The sequence below is a fragment of the Sminthopsis crassicaudata genome, chromosome 1 (assembly GCF_048593235.1).
Source record: "Sminthopsis crassicaudata isolate SCR6 chromosome 1, ASM4859323v1, whole genome shotgun sequence".
NCBI lineage: Eukaryota > Metazoa > Chordata > Mammalia > Dasyuromorphia > Dasyuridae > Sminthopsis > Sminthopsis crassicaudata.
Genome location: NC_133617.1, coordinates 736,561,072 through 736,575,376, shown reverse-complemented (window position 1 = coordinate 736,575,376; position 14,305 = coordinate 736,561,072).

Below are 14,305 nucleotides of genomic sequence, written 5' to 3'. Positions count from 1 at the left end.
CCTGGGAGAAAGTTGAGGAGACAGCCTAGAGAAGGTGTAGGTAGAATTCTCTTGACTTGGTTTCCCACTGAATTATTATCCTTTCAAAACTAGAAATTTTCCCACCTGGATAATTCTGAACCTGGTTTTTGATAGTTTAAGAAGAATTTAAAGCTGTGAAATGATTGACTTATTGCCTGGAATCAAAAAAAGTTATTTTTATGTTTATATTGTTATAGCTAGTGTCAGGTCAGTCTGCACCTTTATGCAGACCATATTGACTTTGTCATAGCCAAGTACCTCATTTTTCCTTTCATAATAAATTTCTATAATCAGGGTGGAGGAACTTTGAAAGTTTTTTTATTGTTACAATACTACACATATTAAATGAAGGATTAATCTGTGAAGCATTTAGAATTTTCAGATATTTCCTAGATTAGGATTCAGGTACGGAGAATCTTAGTGTTTTCAATCTGAATTTATAAAACTCCTAGGTAAATAAGCTCTTTGGCTACTCATCCCTTTCTAAGACTTACATATTCATTCATTCTTCAAAATGATATGAGGGTAATATCCTCCTAAGGGGAGAATTAAAATTTAAATTGAGATAGTAAAATTTTCATCTTCAATTGCATTGTCTTTCTATATGTTCTTTGACCTAAGAGACATATGTGGAAGGAGAAGACTCTGCAGAACTATCCTGAAATTGTGACTTCTTCCTGAAATATACATCTATTGCTTTCTATATCTGAACTAATTCCATTGTTCAGGGACTGGAACTGTTAGAATTTTTCATCTACATCAAGAATTTCCAACAAACCAACAGAACTCAACAAAAGACTGTCAAGAGCATCACTTTTTCCTCCATATAAAATTTCCTCGTATCAAAAAGGACAATGTTTGTCAGTGCACTGGTTAGAGGTAATGGGCTTTAATTTGTAGAACAGACTGCTCACTAAAGAAATTGTTTTAAAATTCCATCAGTGCCATTAATCCTAAAACTATTGCCCATTGCCTTCTCTGATGACAACTGGGTGATGAATAATACTATCATTAGACTGTATAGTCATCGGGCCGCATTGGATTTGGGTTTGTCATGAGCTCCACCAAAGCACCCTTAAATCATGAGGGCCTTTTTCTACCCAAATACCACAAATGCTGAGGTATTTCTAAGCTTTAAGGGTAGGATCCCTTCACATCCCTCACTGCTAACTTCTTATTGAACCCTTATCATTGGTTTTCTCAGATGTTTTCCTGACTGGAAAGTAGGGATATACTAACTCTGGCACTCTGTAAAATGTTGTTATTTCCTTACTAGCAATACTGTAAGGTTGTATTACTAACATTCTCACAGGGTGGCTTTGCAGAGAAAAAAATTAACGCAGATTTTTCCCTCTTATAATTATTATTTTATTTCATGATGTTTATGTGAATAGCCCCTCTCACCATGACTTAATTTACTTGTATAGTCTCCCCATTGCTAATTTAATTCCCATGGATGCTGATCATGCTAGATTATACTAATTTGTTCTTTAGATAATGATTCATGGAAGACATATTCTTCCAAGAATCAAAGAGGGAAATTGTGGATTTGAAAATTGAGATCCCACTTTATTTCATATTATTTTATTGTCTTAATCATTTTACTATGTATTAATAATAAACTTGGTATGTATTAGTTACATGTGAACTTGAACTCACTCTGAACATCTTAAGTTTGCAGCTTCAAGCTCCCTATTTAGCTACTCTCCTCTTATTAAGTTCTCCTTTTCAGAAGTTTCTGACCCCAGACGCCTAAATTATATTGAAATATATTAGAAATTGGTAGCACATATATCACAAGTGCCTCATTCTTCTTCAGAAATTGTCAATCATGAGACTGATCTAGTGGCAATAAGCTGATACAAGTTGTGGCTAGTGCTCTTAGCACTAACTAATCAATGATGCTATATACCTTTCTTATACCAGAATGATGATGTTGTCTATTTTTAGATTTCTCTGGATGGCTATAAATGAACTTCCCTGACATCAGAGGCTACTTGGCTGTTGAGAACCCTTGGATCCCATTTATTTCTGCTAATAAATTGATCATGCTGAGCCTCTATTCCTCAGTTTGTCTTTATTGAATATTTTTATTTGCAACAGGTGATATGCTTCATGTTGTATTTAGTTTTTAGTAGTCAACTTGAAGAGGCTAATCGGGAGCCTTGGAAACATCAATCTGACCATTCTTTATTCTAGATTTTAGGAAAGAACAGGAGTTTTGAAAAAATAGCTAAATGTGTCATTTTTAGTCCCCTGAAAAATTCTAATCAACAAAAATGTTTTTAAAAATTTAGGAATCTCAAAGATTTTTATCAATGTGACTATATGTTTGACAGGTATTTTTCTGTTTTGAAGAAAATAAAAAAATGGAATGTGAAATATCTCACGTTTCATATTTAGTTTACTAATGTGGAGATGAGGAATTCTACCGCTGCAGTTGCTGAGATAATGACAATTACATAGTGCTTTAAAGTTTGCAAAGCACTTTATTTCCATTATTCACTTTGGTCCTTCACTCCATGAGATAGGGACTCTTAGTTCTTCTGTTTTAAAAAATAGAGAAACTAAGGCTGAGAGGTTATGGGATTAGGTTATGGGATTTACTTAGCTGGTATATATTAGAAGAAGTGTTCAAATCTAACTTTAGCCTAAAGTCTTCAATTTTATTCCTTATATTGTATTGTCTCTTTAATGATCAGGGATTATAGATGTGCTTTGGGTTGAAGATTTCCAGTATCTTTACTAATCTAGCATGAGTATAGAATGACAGTTGGAGGCCTAGTTAGATAATATTCAAATATGTGACTCTGAAGAGAGGGATAGCATTTCAAAAATCATCTTCTCTGTTCTTTCAGAACCTGACTTCTGGTATTCAGCACCTAGGACAGAGTCCCAGTGGCTTTCTTACAATGAACTTCCATTTGAAACTTGACTTAAAGTCTCAAAAGGGTATTTTGTTTTACTCATTGATAATTTTCATCATTAGCTCTCTAGACTGATATACCAGCCCATATTCATTTTGACTCATATCTCTAGACCCATCTACCAGCCAGTATTCACTTTGACTCATATTATGAATTGTTCATCATTTTGAACTGTGTCTTTAAGTGAATTAGCCAGAAGGCCATAAGAATGAAAAACAGATTAAAACAGAAATTCTCAGAAAATTATTAAGGAGAATTGATTGAGTAATTTTATTGTAATCTGATCACAGATGTAATCTGACCCTCAGAGTACTAAACTAACAATCCCATCATTTTTGTGCTGTGCTATGTGACAGATGGTAAAGTTTTTATTTTTTTTTCTTATATTTGATGAGCAGTGAATGAGTTTGTCTGCTGTTTTATACTCTTTCATTGTTATCACTGGGATGCTGATGGCACACTGATTTTTACCACTCTGATCTGTTTTCTGAATGACTTGATTTTCAATATCTACTTAAGCAAAAAACACAAAATATCAGGGCCCATCAAGCAAACTAATTAAGGGTTAGAAAGTGGCAAAATCTAAAATCCAGGGGGGTCAGATTGGGCCGTACAGAAAAGAACCATACAGATCTTTCAACTAATGTGTTGCCATGGCATTGAGAGAATCAATATCCCTCAAATGCTTTGAGAGTTGACAGTAATTTTTGCTGGGTCAAAGAACTGGGTAGAAAGAAAAAAACACCCACTTCCATGCAAAAAAATCCCATAACAACAACAAAAAACCTTTCTCTGTTTTTAAACCTAAACACTTCTATATGCTGCATCAAAATCTTATTTACATATACCAAATCTTTGTCTAATAAGTCTATTAAGAAGGTGATTCCAGCCATCTTAGAGTGACTCCTAATGTTATAAAAAAAAAGATAAGATGTAATGTCTTCCTCTAAATTAAACTTTGATTCATGCACTAAAGGTTTGGAAAACCAAATCATATTAGCTTGGCTACAACTTTGACTTAGATTGGTTTGGTTTTCTTTTTTCCTACTATTTATAATTAATTAGTATTTGTTACCATGTATAATTCATTCATATATTTTTCATGTGAAACAAATTTTTAACAATTATTTATTAAATACCTACTGTATGCCAAGTAATACATTAAGTGCTGATAAACAACATAAAAGGAAACAATTCCTACTGTCATCTTATATCACTCATTAGAACTCTATGGACAAAATATAAGCTCCTGAACTCTAAAGTCTTGAAAATAGCAATCCCCCAGGAATATTTCTAGTCCAGATCCCAGAAGCATGATAGAAAGAGAAATAATTGTGTACCTGCTTTCCTTACTACCACCAACTACCACCTACAGGAACAGAAGCATAAGAGTCTTGGGAGTGTTAGCACCCCTTGGACCAATTGCCTTTCTTTCAGCTCAGTCTTCTCAGTCATCATCTGAAAGCTGGGATGAGCTAGCCAATTATCACTCATAGGAGGTAAGCTGCTGAAGCAAATCAAACCATGATCACAACATTGATGAAGAAATCACAGGACTCTAAACACAAGGATTTTTGAAATAGAAATGTTTTTCACCCACATCTACCATCTTGGGAATAATAAATATACCAAGTACATAGCAATTAAATGCTAAATGATTTTGGGAGGAGTTAAAACAATAACCACTAAGGGGATCAGCAAAGTCTTGTAAAGGAAATGGCCCCCAATTTGTGCTTGAAAGGAAACTAGAAGTTTTAAGATGCAGAAGTGAGGGCAGTGCATTTAAGATATGGGAAAAATACACATGTAAAGGCACAGAGTTAAGAGATGGAGATTATTGTAAAGGGAATAACTAGCGGGTCAATTTGACTGACATTGAAATTCATGATGGAGAAAAACCAAAAATAAAACTGGAAAAGCTGGAAAAATATCTCTTTCTATAGGTGAGCCACAATACTGCCTTGTCAGTGTTTTCTCGGATGACAAGGCAAAGGTGGCCTGCCACAGAAGCCTAGTTGGTAGAAAGAATGTTGTAAACTCGACCCAGTGGCTTCAGAAGGTGTTTCATCTAGAAGAGAGAACACTGATGTTAAATTTCATTTCCCTCAGCATGCTTCTCACTGTAGCAGGCTGCTGGGCTGGTAGAGGAGGCATAATATTGGAGAATAATAGTGTCTGACCCTGTAGAACAAGAGATTTTATATCAAACCCATTTAAAGAAAAATGACAATCCATGCAGTGCATAATGGAATGGATGATAAATCACAAAATGGAGGAGAAAATATTGTGTTACTCTTTCTAGTATGAGTTTCTAGTCTACAAGTCCATATGTTACATTTTGGGATGACATAAATTTAATGAAACCATTTTGAAATACTGACCAGAAGTCAATAAACAACCCAGCCAAACAAAGTTCCATAATATCTTTTGGGTAATAGCTCTCGATGTCTCGCTCTTATTAAGTGCCGCAGTGTGATACAAAGGCAAAATTAAAATATAGAAGTGTAGCTTTCATACAGGGGCATTAACAGAAATGTCATCCCTAACAAATTAGGCATGGTGAAGTTTGCCCCGTAGCCAGAGAACCCTGTTCATTCTGCCTCTTGCTATAACTTACAAAAACAAACCTCATGATTTCACTGCCTGTGGGTTAGCTTTCCAGTTGAGAATCAGGCGACACATTTCAGCAGGGAAATGGGGAGAGGAGGATTTGGGGCTGGTTTGTTTGAGACAAAGGATATATGGCCCAAGGCATTCCAGCTGCAGCTGCCATAGATATCAAGAAGAAGGAAGTATATTTCTAACAAGATCAAAAATAAGAAATTCTTTCTGTGATTCACAAGAAGGGAAGGAAAAGGAAAGGAAAGGAATCGAAGGAAAAAGGAAAGAAAGGGAAGGCAAAGAAAGACAAGGGAAGGGAAAGGGAAATGAAGGCAAAGAAAGGGCAGGCAAAGAAAGGGAAAGGAAGAGAAGGGAAGAGAAGGCAAAGGAAGGCAAAACTTATTAATTTATGTGCAGATTAGTTGCTGGAACTGCAACTTTTGAATTAGAAATGCAGATTATATCAAACTCTATTTGGAAGATGAAAGCCTGGAGGAAAAAGGAAAGCAGTGAAATTGTGTGTGGCAGAAATAAGAGGAGATGAGTGGGAGGTTTCTTGCTGAGAAAAATCTGTAAATCCCAAAGTCATCCTGAGTCAAGACATGTCTGTTAAACTTTAGCTAGCTTCCCTACTGCTGTTTCATGTTTCTCCTCCTACATGTCTGATGTGGAAGACCATTGCTTTGGTAGCCAAATAACGGAGGACTGAGTAAATAGCTGTTTTATTGGTTGGCATGGTGTAGCACTGGCCAGACCAATGGATTGAACCCATATTGGCACCAGAAGTGAGATTAGAAACAATCCCAAACTCTGCCTAAGGTTTCTTTGGGTATTGTACCTTGACATTGTCTTCACTTCATTTAATCTTGAAAACAGAAAGGTCTTTTTTGTTTCCTTTTGAAGTTCTCTAAAAGTTGGAAGACTTGAAGAAATGGCAAAATTAAGCATTTCTAATTCAAAAGTTGCAGTTCCAGCAACTAATCTGCACATAAATTAATAACTTTATGCAAAGAGAAATCATTGTCTAAAATTTGAATGAGAAGGGGTATAGAAGTACAAATGGATTCTAATACATTTATCTCAAAGTATCCATTTTCACTATTTTTACCATTTATCACCATCTTCTGTAAATAGCGATCTCTTAATAGAAATTCTTGCTAATTTAATTGTATCCTCATAACTAACACAGTAAGAATTGAATAAACAGTGGCTGATTAACGTTTTGACAATACAACTTGAGTTTTGCCAAATACTTTTCTCATGATAACCCTGTGAGTTTTGTAGGAGGCACTGAGGCACTAGGGTATTTTTACTTCTTCAAGGCCACATGATTTGTAAGTGTCTCTTGGAGTCAAGGTAAGGTCTCCACATGGAGACCTCATATTCAGGTCCAACAATCTTTTAAATAACTAAAGTAGGAAGGACCCCAGAGATGCTTCATCATCTCCTTTATCACACTTATCACCTTGTCTCCTTCCTCTCTTTTTCTTTCCATCTTCTCTCCATGTGCTTTCTTCCCCCATTAAAATGCAAGATATTTAAGTGACAGAGATTACCATGCTTGTTTCTTACATTTACGTCCCCAGTACTTATCACAGGTCTCTGTCGCTGTCTCCCTGTCTCTCTGCAAATTGTTCACTCCTATGAGTCATATTTTCTTATCCTTGGAACTAATTCCATGGCTTTTAGGTATGGAGATCTTTCTGTTTGCATTTCAATTATTTCCCCATAACTCTTTAGAATTTGGAGAGGGACTACAGTACAGTGAAAAGACAACTGGATTTTGGAGTCAGAGGACTTGGCTTTTGATATTAATTCTCCTTCACAACCCTGGAAAAATTACCCAATTTACCTCATTTGGGTAATCATTGAGGTGAAGGTGGTAGCTTATCTTGTCACTGTTTCAGGCAGTCAGGTGATGTAATGTCTGGATTTCTACATTTGGAATTAAGAAGACCTCAGATAGAATCTGGTTTCAAACATTTATAAGGTTAATGACCATGGGCCAATTATTTTATTTTTCTGTGCCTCAGTTTCCTCATCGTACATTATATGTATATATTTATGAGACCCCTTTTAGTTTTATATCATCTCTTATTTTATTTAGTAAATACTGGATTTGGGTCATTTATATAACACTTTGAGATCTGCAACTTTGATTTACCTACACCATCCCATTTGATCCTCACAACAATACTGAGAGGTAAGTAGCATTAATGCTATTCCCATTTTACATATAAGAATACTGAAGGAGAAAAAATTAAGTGACTTGTTCAGGGTCTCTCAGTCAAGGATAACAACCAAATTCAGGTCCTGACACCAAGTACAGAATTATAAATATTCCTCCTCTCCTTTCTCGGTGCTTCTAATGGTGACCTGATAAGGTACTACTTTCACCTCAGTGACTATTCAGCAAAAAGCTTTAGGGCAGTATTTGGTGATCCGCCTTCATCAGCAGTTCAGACATATTGTTAACAATATCACAATTTCAACAGTTAACAACATCACAACTCCTACTCCAAACCTTAAATTACCAAGAAGTTTTTTTGTGATGTTGTAGTTGGGAAAGAGAAAAGACTAATAACTCATGTTACAAGTTAGAGGTGATTTATTGTCATATCATTTGCACTTGTGATTTTATTAATATAGGTTAACTCTTGGTGCTAAAACTCCTACTAGAGAGAACTCCAATCTTATCAGTTACTCAAGCAAAGATTGTTCATCCTTCATTCAAAGAGGACCAATGACATCATGAGGTGATATCTTGACTTGCATGTAAATTAGATTTAAGTGAGACAGAGTTATATAAAATTATACTCTATTTCAGAGTAACCAAAGTTCAGTGGTAAGGTAAAAGTCATGATTGGCAATAGCTCAGGGTTCAAGGGATGATCTTGATGTCTTTGATATCTGACCAAATCCAAGTGCTCTACAATGCCTGCTTCAAGGCCATTGGAACAAATTTTTCTCATCTACCCATTTCTTCAAATGCTTGAGGTAGCCATCCCCTAAGCCATTGATGGGTTTGAAACCCCTTGGTTACTGTCAACATTGTTTAGTCTATTTGCCAAGATGATTTACCAGAGTGTTGCTTCTGTGTATGCTCAGTAAAAGATTAAGTGACTTCCTGTTATGTTTCAAGTTCATGACCCCCTATGTTCTAAATCAAAAGAAAGGAGAAGATGTTAGGTTCTTACTAAGTGCTAATGAGATAGCGAGATATTAGGTTTTTACTAAGTGCTTAACAATTCTCTAATTCCGGCCATGACTGGGAGTTTTACTTGTGAATTTCTGGGGAAGAGCTTGCATACTTAGGAGGAGCAAGTTCATTGGTTGAAGTAATTTTTCCCAGAAGCCCTTGCATTATCCCATGCCCATTCTCTGCGAGGATAAAAGAGGGCAGCTCTGGAGGAAAGGGGAGTCTCTGCTCTAGACCAGATTTGAAGCAGCTCTCTGCAGGAAGGGAAATCACTTCTCTGGACCAAAGTTGACGGCAACTGTCTGGAGACAACGGTTCTCTACAGGAAGAAGAATCTGTCCAAGAGATTTGAGTTGACACAGCAGATCTCCTCCCAGAGAGCGATTGGCAGCTTCTGGAGACAACAGCACGTTACACCTAGAGATCATACAGTCAGAGGTAGGACTTAAGTCCATGTGTTTCCAACTCTAGAATCCACACCATCACCAGTGTTTCTGTGGCTTTTCCACAAATAGTATGATTAGAACCTTGATTTAATGCATTAATGATAGTGGCTTCCCAGTATCAATTGTCTCTAATTTGTCCTGTTTATATCATCTTTGTAGGTAATTGTTTCCATGTTATCTGCCCCATTTATCTATGAACTCTTTTGTAATGGTCTGCTTGTCTCTAAATTATCCGTCCAGAATGTCATCTCAACTCAATCTCCCAGCCAGACTCTCTCCTTCCAGCCTGCTGTCCCAACTCTGTCCCAGACTCAACTATTCTCTAGACCCAAAGCTGCCCTCCTCTTTTATCCTAGCAGACATTGTAGTGAGAACTCAACAGGGCTTGTGAGAGAATACTTCACCCAATGAACTTGCTCCTTTTAAAGGTTGTGTAAACTCCTTTTCAGAACTCCTTTTAAAGGTGTAAACTCCTTTAAATATGTAAATTCCTCCTCAGAAGTTCAAAGGCGTAAACTCCCCCTAAAGGCTGGAACTAAAGGTGTGAATTCTGAGCTAGAGAATTGCCCAGACAACCTTATTTCTTACCTTGTAATCCTAACACTCCTTGAAAGTAACAACTATCTTTTGTGTTTCTTTGTATTCTCACACACAGTAGATGCTTAATAAATGCTTATTGATTAATGATAGCGTAAAATCCACTGGATAACACTCTGTGCAATAATATCTTGTCCTTATATTGTTCTACCCTCACACCAATTCTGTGAAGTAGCTATTATTATTCTTCCCTGGGTTTAGAGATGAGAAAGCCAAGACTCAAAGAGTTGAAAGGCTTGGTCCAAGTTTACAATTGAAGCAGCATGTTGAGTCTAGGCTTCCTGACTTCAGTTCCAATGCTATAGACATCATGCCATGCCTTATGTTCTCGCCCCATTTTTACTGGAAATTTTAAAAAATCATTATTCTTTATCTTCATCTGTAAAATGCCTGAATTGCTTGCTTTGTTAATCATTCTACAGTATCATTGGAGATATACTTCTTTAAATCACCAAATAAGATAGTGCTGAAAATATGGGATATGTGGTCATAAAATCTGGATTCCAATTCTGACTCTGTCACTATGATCTATTTGACATTGGGAAGATCATCCAGGGGTAACTAAATGGCTTTCTGGTTAGAAAGCCTGAAGTCAGAAAGACTCATATTCCTTAATTTAAATCTGACTTCAGATACTCCCTAGCTGTGTGACCCTGTCATAAAACCCTGCTTATCTCAGTTTCCTAATCTGTGCAATGATATGGAGAAGTAAATGGTAAATCATTCTAGTTTCTTGGACAAATCCCAAATGAGGTCATGAAAAGTTGGACATAAATGAAAAATGATTGAACAAGGTAATTCAAACTCTTTGGGTTTCAGTTTCCTCACCTGTCAAACATAAGGTTTTGGTTTGATCACCTCTAATGTCTTTTCTGACTCAACTTATAGACATGGAGATATTTCCTATTCACTTTACAGAAGTATAAGTGACCTAAATTGACTAAGAATAATCCATATGTTCAGCAGAATATGTCCTTTGCATATGTTAGGATTTATTCTCACTAACATTTTCTTCCAGGCCTATCACAGTTGAAAATTTGATTAGAATAGCACAGAATAAATAAATCAATTTGAGTAGACTTGCCAATTTTATTACTTTGTTGTTGCTTTTTGGCAAGGCAATTTGAGTCAAGTGACTTGTCTAGCTAGGATATATTAAGGATCTGAAGTCACATTTTAACTCAGGTCTTCCTAACTTCAGGGCTGGGGTTCTATCCACTGCACCATCTAGCTGCCCCTACCAATTTTATTACTTTGGTTCAGTATATCTATGAGTAATGAACACTTCTCCAATTGTTTAGATCTTTATTTGTATGAAAAAAATGTCTTTAACTTTTATCATACAGTTCCTGGATTTGTCTTGGCAGATATTTTATTTTATGTTTAATTATGTAATTATTTTATTTATTTATATGTATGTAATATATTTATATTTAATAATAACAAAGTTAGTATTTGAATATATTGTAAATAGAATTTCTTTTTCTATCTCTTCCTGTTGGACTTTGTTGGTTGTGTAGATAATTATTAATGATTCATTTGAGTTACTTTGTGTACTACAGTTTGCAAAACTTGTTTCAACTAGTTTTTCAGTTGATTCTTTAACATTCTCCAAGTATCATATTGTTTTCAAAGAATGATAATTAAAAACCATAAGCCTCTGACATAGAGAAAATATAAAAAATAGAGGATAATCTATTATATTTCGGGTAAACTTTTTTAAAAGGCAGGGGTAGCAGAAAAACCTATACTAGAAGGGGACTTCAATTCCCATTTCTCAGAACTAGATAAATCTAATCACAAAACAAACAAAATAGAAGTTAAGGAGGTAAATAGAATTTTAGAAAAGTTAGATATTATACAACCCTGGAGAAAACTTAATGGAGATAGAAAGAAATATTTCTTTTCCTTAGCAGTACAAAGACTGCCTTTACAGTCAAATGCAGAAAGGCAATAGTAGTAAATGCATCCTTTTTAGATCATGACGAAATAAAAATTTCATATAATAAAGGACCATGGAAAGACAGACTGAAAGCAAATAGAACACTAAATAATTTAATCATAAAGAATGAGTAGGTCAAACAACAAATCATAGAAACAATCATTAATTTCATTCAAGAGAATGACAATAATGAGACAATACATCAAAACTTATGGGATTGAGAAAAAGCAGTTTTTAGGGGAAATTTTATGTCTCTAATTGTTTATGTCAATAAAATACAAAAATAGGAGATCAATGAATTGGGTAGGTAACTTAAAAAAACCTAGACAAATAAATTAAAAATTCCCAATTAAATACCAAATTTAAAATTCTGAGAATCAAAGGACAGATTAGTAAAGTTAAAAGTAAATAATTATTTAACTAATAAATAAAACTAAGAGCTTGTGTTTTATGGAAAAGTAGATAACTCTTTGGTTAATTTTGGTTAACAAAAGAAAAAAAAACAAATTACCAGGATCAAAAATGAAAAGGTTGAATTCACCACTAATGAAAAAGAAATTAAAATAATAATTAGGAGCTATTTTTTCCAGCCCTGTGCCAGCAAATCTGACAACTTAAGTGAAATGTAATAACATTTACCAAAATATAAATTGTGCAGACTAACAGGACAGAAATATAAATACTAAAATCACCCCATTTTACACAGACTAATAGTTTTGTTTTCTCATTGCTTCTTATTGCTTTAATTTCATTCTCCTGTCATTTCTATAGCTGTAATTTCTAATATAATCCTGAATATTAGTGGTGATAATAGACATCCTTGCTTCAGCTATGATGTCTTTGGCTAAGCATCTTACTACAAATAATGCTCACTCTTGGTTTCATATGGATTAATATTTATTAGGGAAATTGATCTATAGTTTTTTCCTTTGTTTTGTCTTGTCCTGCTTTAGATATCAAAATAATTTTTGTATCATAGAAAAAAATTGGTAGGACTTTTTAAAACCTATTTTCCCAAATAGTTTGTGTAGTATTGGAATCAATTGTTATTTGAATGTTTTGTAGAATTCACTTGTAAATGCATCTGGTACTAGGAATTTTTTTGTTAAGGAGCTCATTGATGTTTTGTTCAATTTTGTTTTCTAAGATAGGTTTATTTAAAGATTCTATTTATTCTGGGTTTTTTATTCTCTAGGAAATTGGTTTATTTTTAATACACATTGCTTTATGAATCATGTTGGGAGAGAAAAATCAGAGCAAAAGGGAAAAACCATGAAAGAGATTAAAATCAGAAAAGAAAGAAGTGAACAAAGCATGTGTTGATTTACATTCAGGATCCTTAGTTCTTTTTCTGGATGCAGATGGCATTTTCTGTCCAAAGTGTATTTCTTTGGATCCCTGAATCACTGAGAAGAACCAAGCCTTTCATAATTGATCATCACACATTCTTGCTGTTATTGTGTATAATGTATGCCTGATTCTGCTTGTTTCACTCAACATCAGTTCATATAAATGTTTCAAGGCCTTTCTCAAAACAACTCGTTTATCATTTTTATAGAACAATAATATTCCATTACCTTCATATACCACAACTTGTTTAGCCATTCCCCAGTTGATGGGCATCTACTCATTTTCCAATTCTTTGCCACCACAAAAAGAGCTGAACAAAAAGCAACAGCACTGCTGGGTCAAAGACTGTGAATGGTTTTATAGCCTTTTGGGCATCCCTCCAAATTGTTCTCTAGAATGGTTGGATCATTTCACAACTCCACCACAATACATTAGTGTTCCAGTTTCCCCACAACCCCTCAAACGTTTATCATTTTTTGTCATCTTAGCCAATCTGAGAGGTGTGAGGTGGTATCTCAGAGTTGTTTTGATTTTCATTTCTCTAATCAATAGTGATTTAGAGCATTTTTTCATATAACTATCAATAGCTTTAATTTCATCATCTGAAAATTGTCTGTTTATATCTTTTGACCATTTATCATTTGGGGAATGACTTGTATTCTTATAAATTTGACACATTTCTTTATATATTTTAGAAAGGAGACCTTTATCAGAAAAACTGGCTGTAAAGGTCTTTTCCCCATCTTCCTACTTCCTTTTTAATTTTGTTTCTATTGGTTTTGTTAGTGCAAACCTTTTTAATTTAATGTAATTAAAGTTGTCCATTTTACCTTTCATCATGTCCTCTAGTTTTCCTTTGTTCATAAATTCCTCCCTTCTTCAAAGACCTGTTTTCCTAATTTGTTTATGATATCATCCTTTATACCCAAATCATGATTTTGATATTCTTCTATTAATCTGAATACTTTATATTTTTGCAAAAAATCATCCATTTCTATTAGATCATCAGATTTATTGGCATAGAATCTGAAAAAAATACCTTCTCATTGTGTTATTTCTTCATGTGTGATACAATCTTTTAAATAATTTTTAATAATAATTTAATAATTTTAATAATTTTAAATACTTGTAATCTAATTTTATGGTTTCATTTTTCCTTTTTTAATTTAATATTTTATTTTCCTTAATTACATGTAAAAATAATTTTAACATTTTTTCTTAA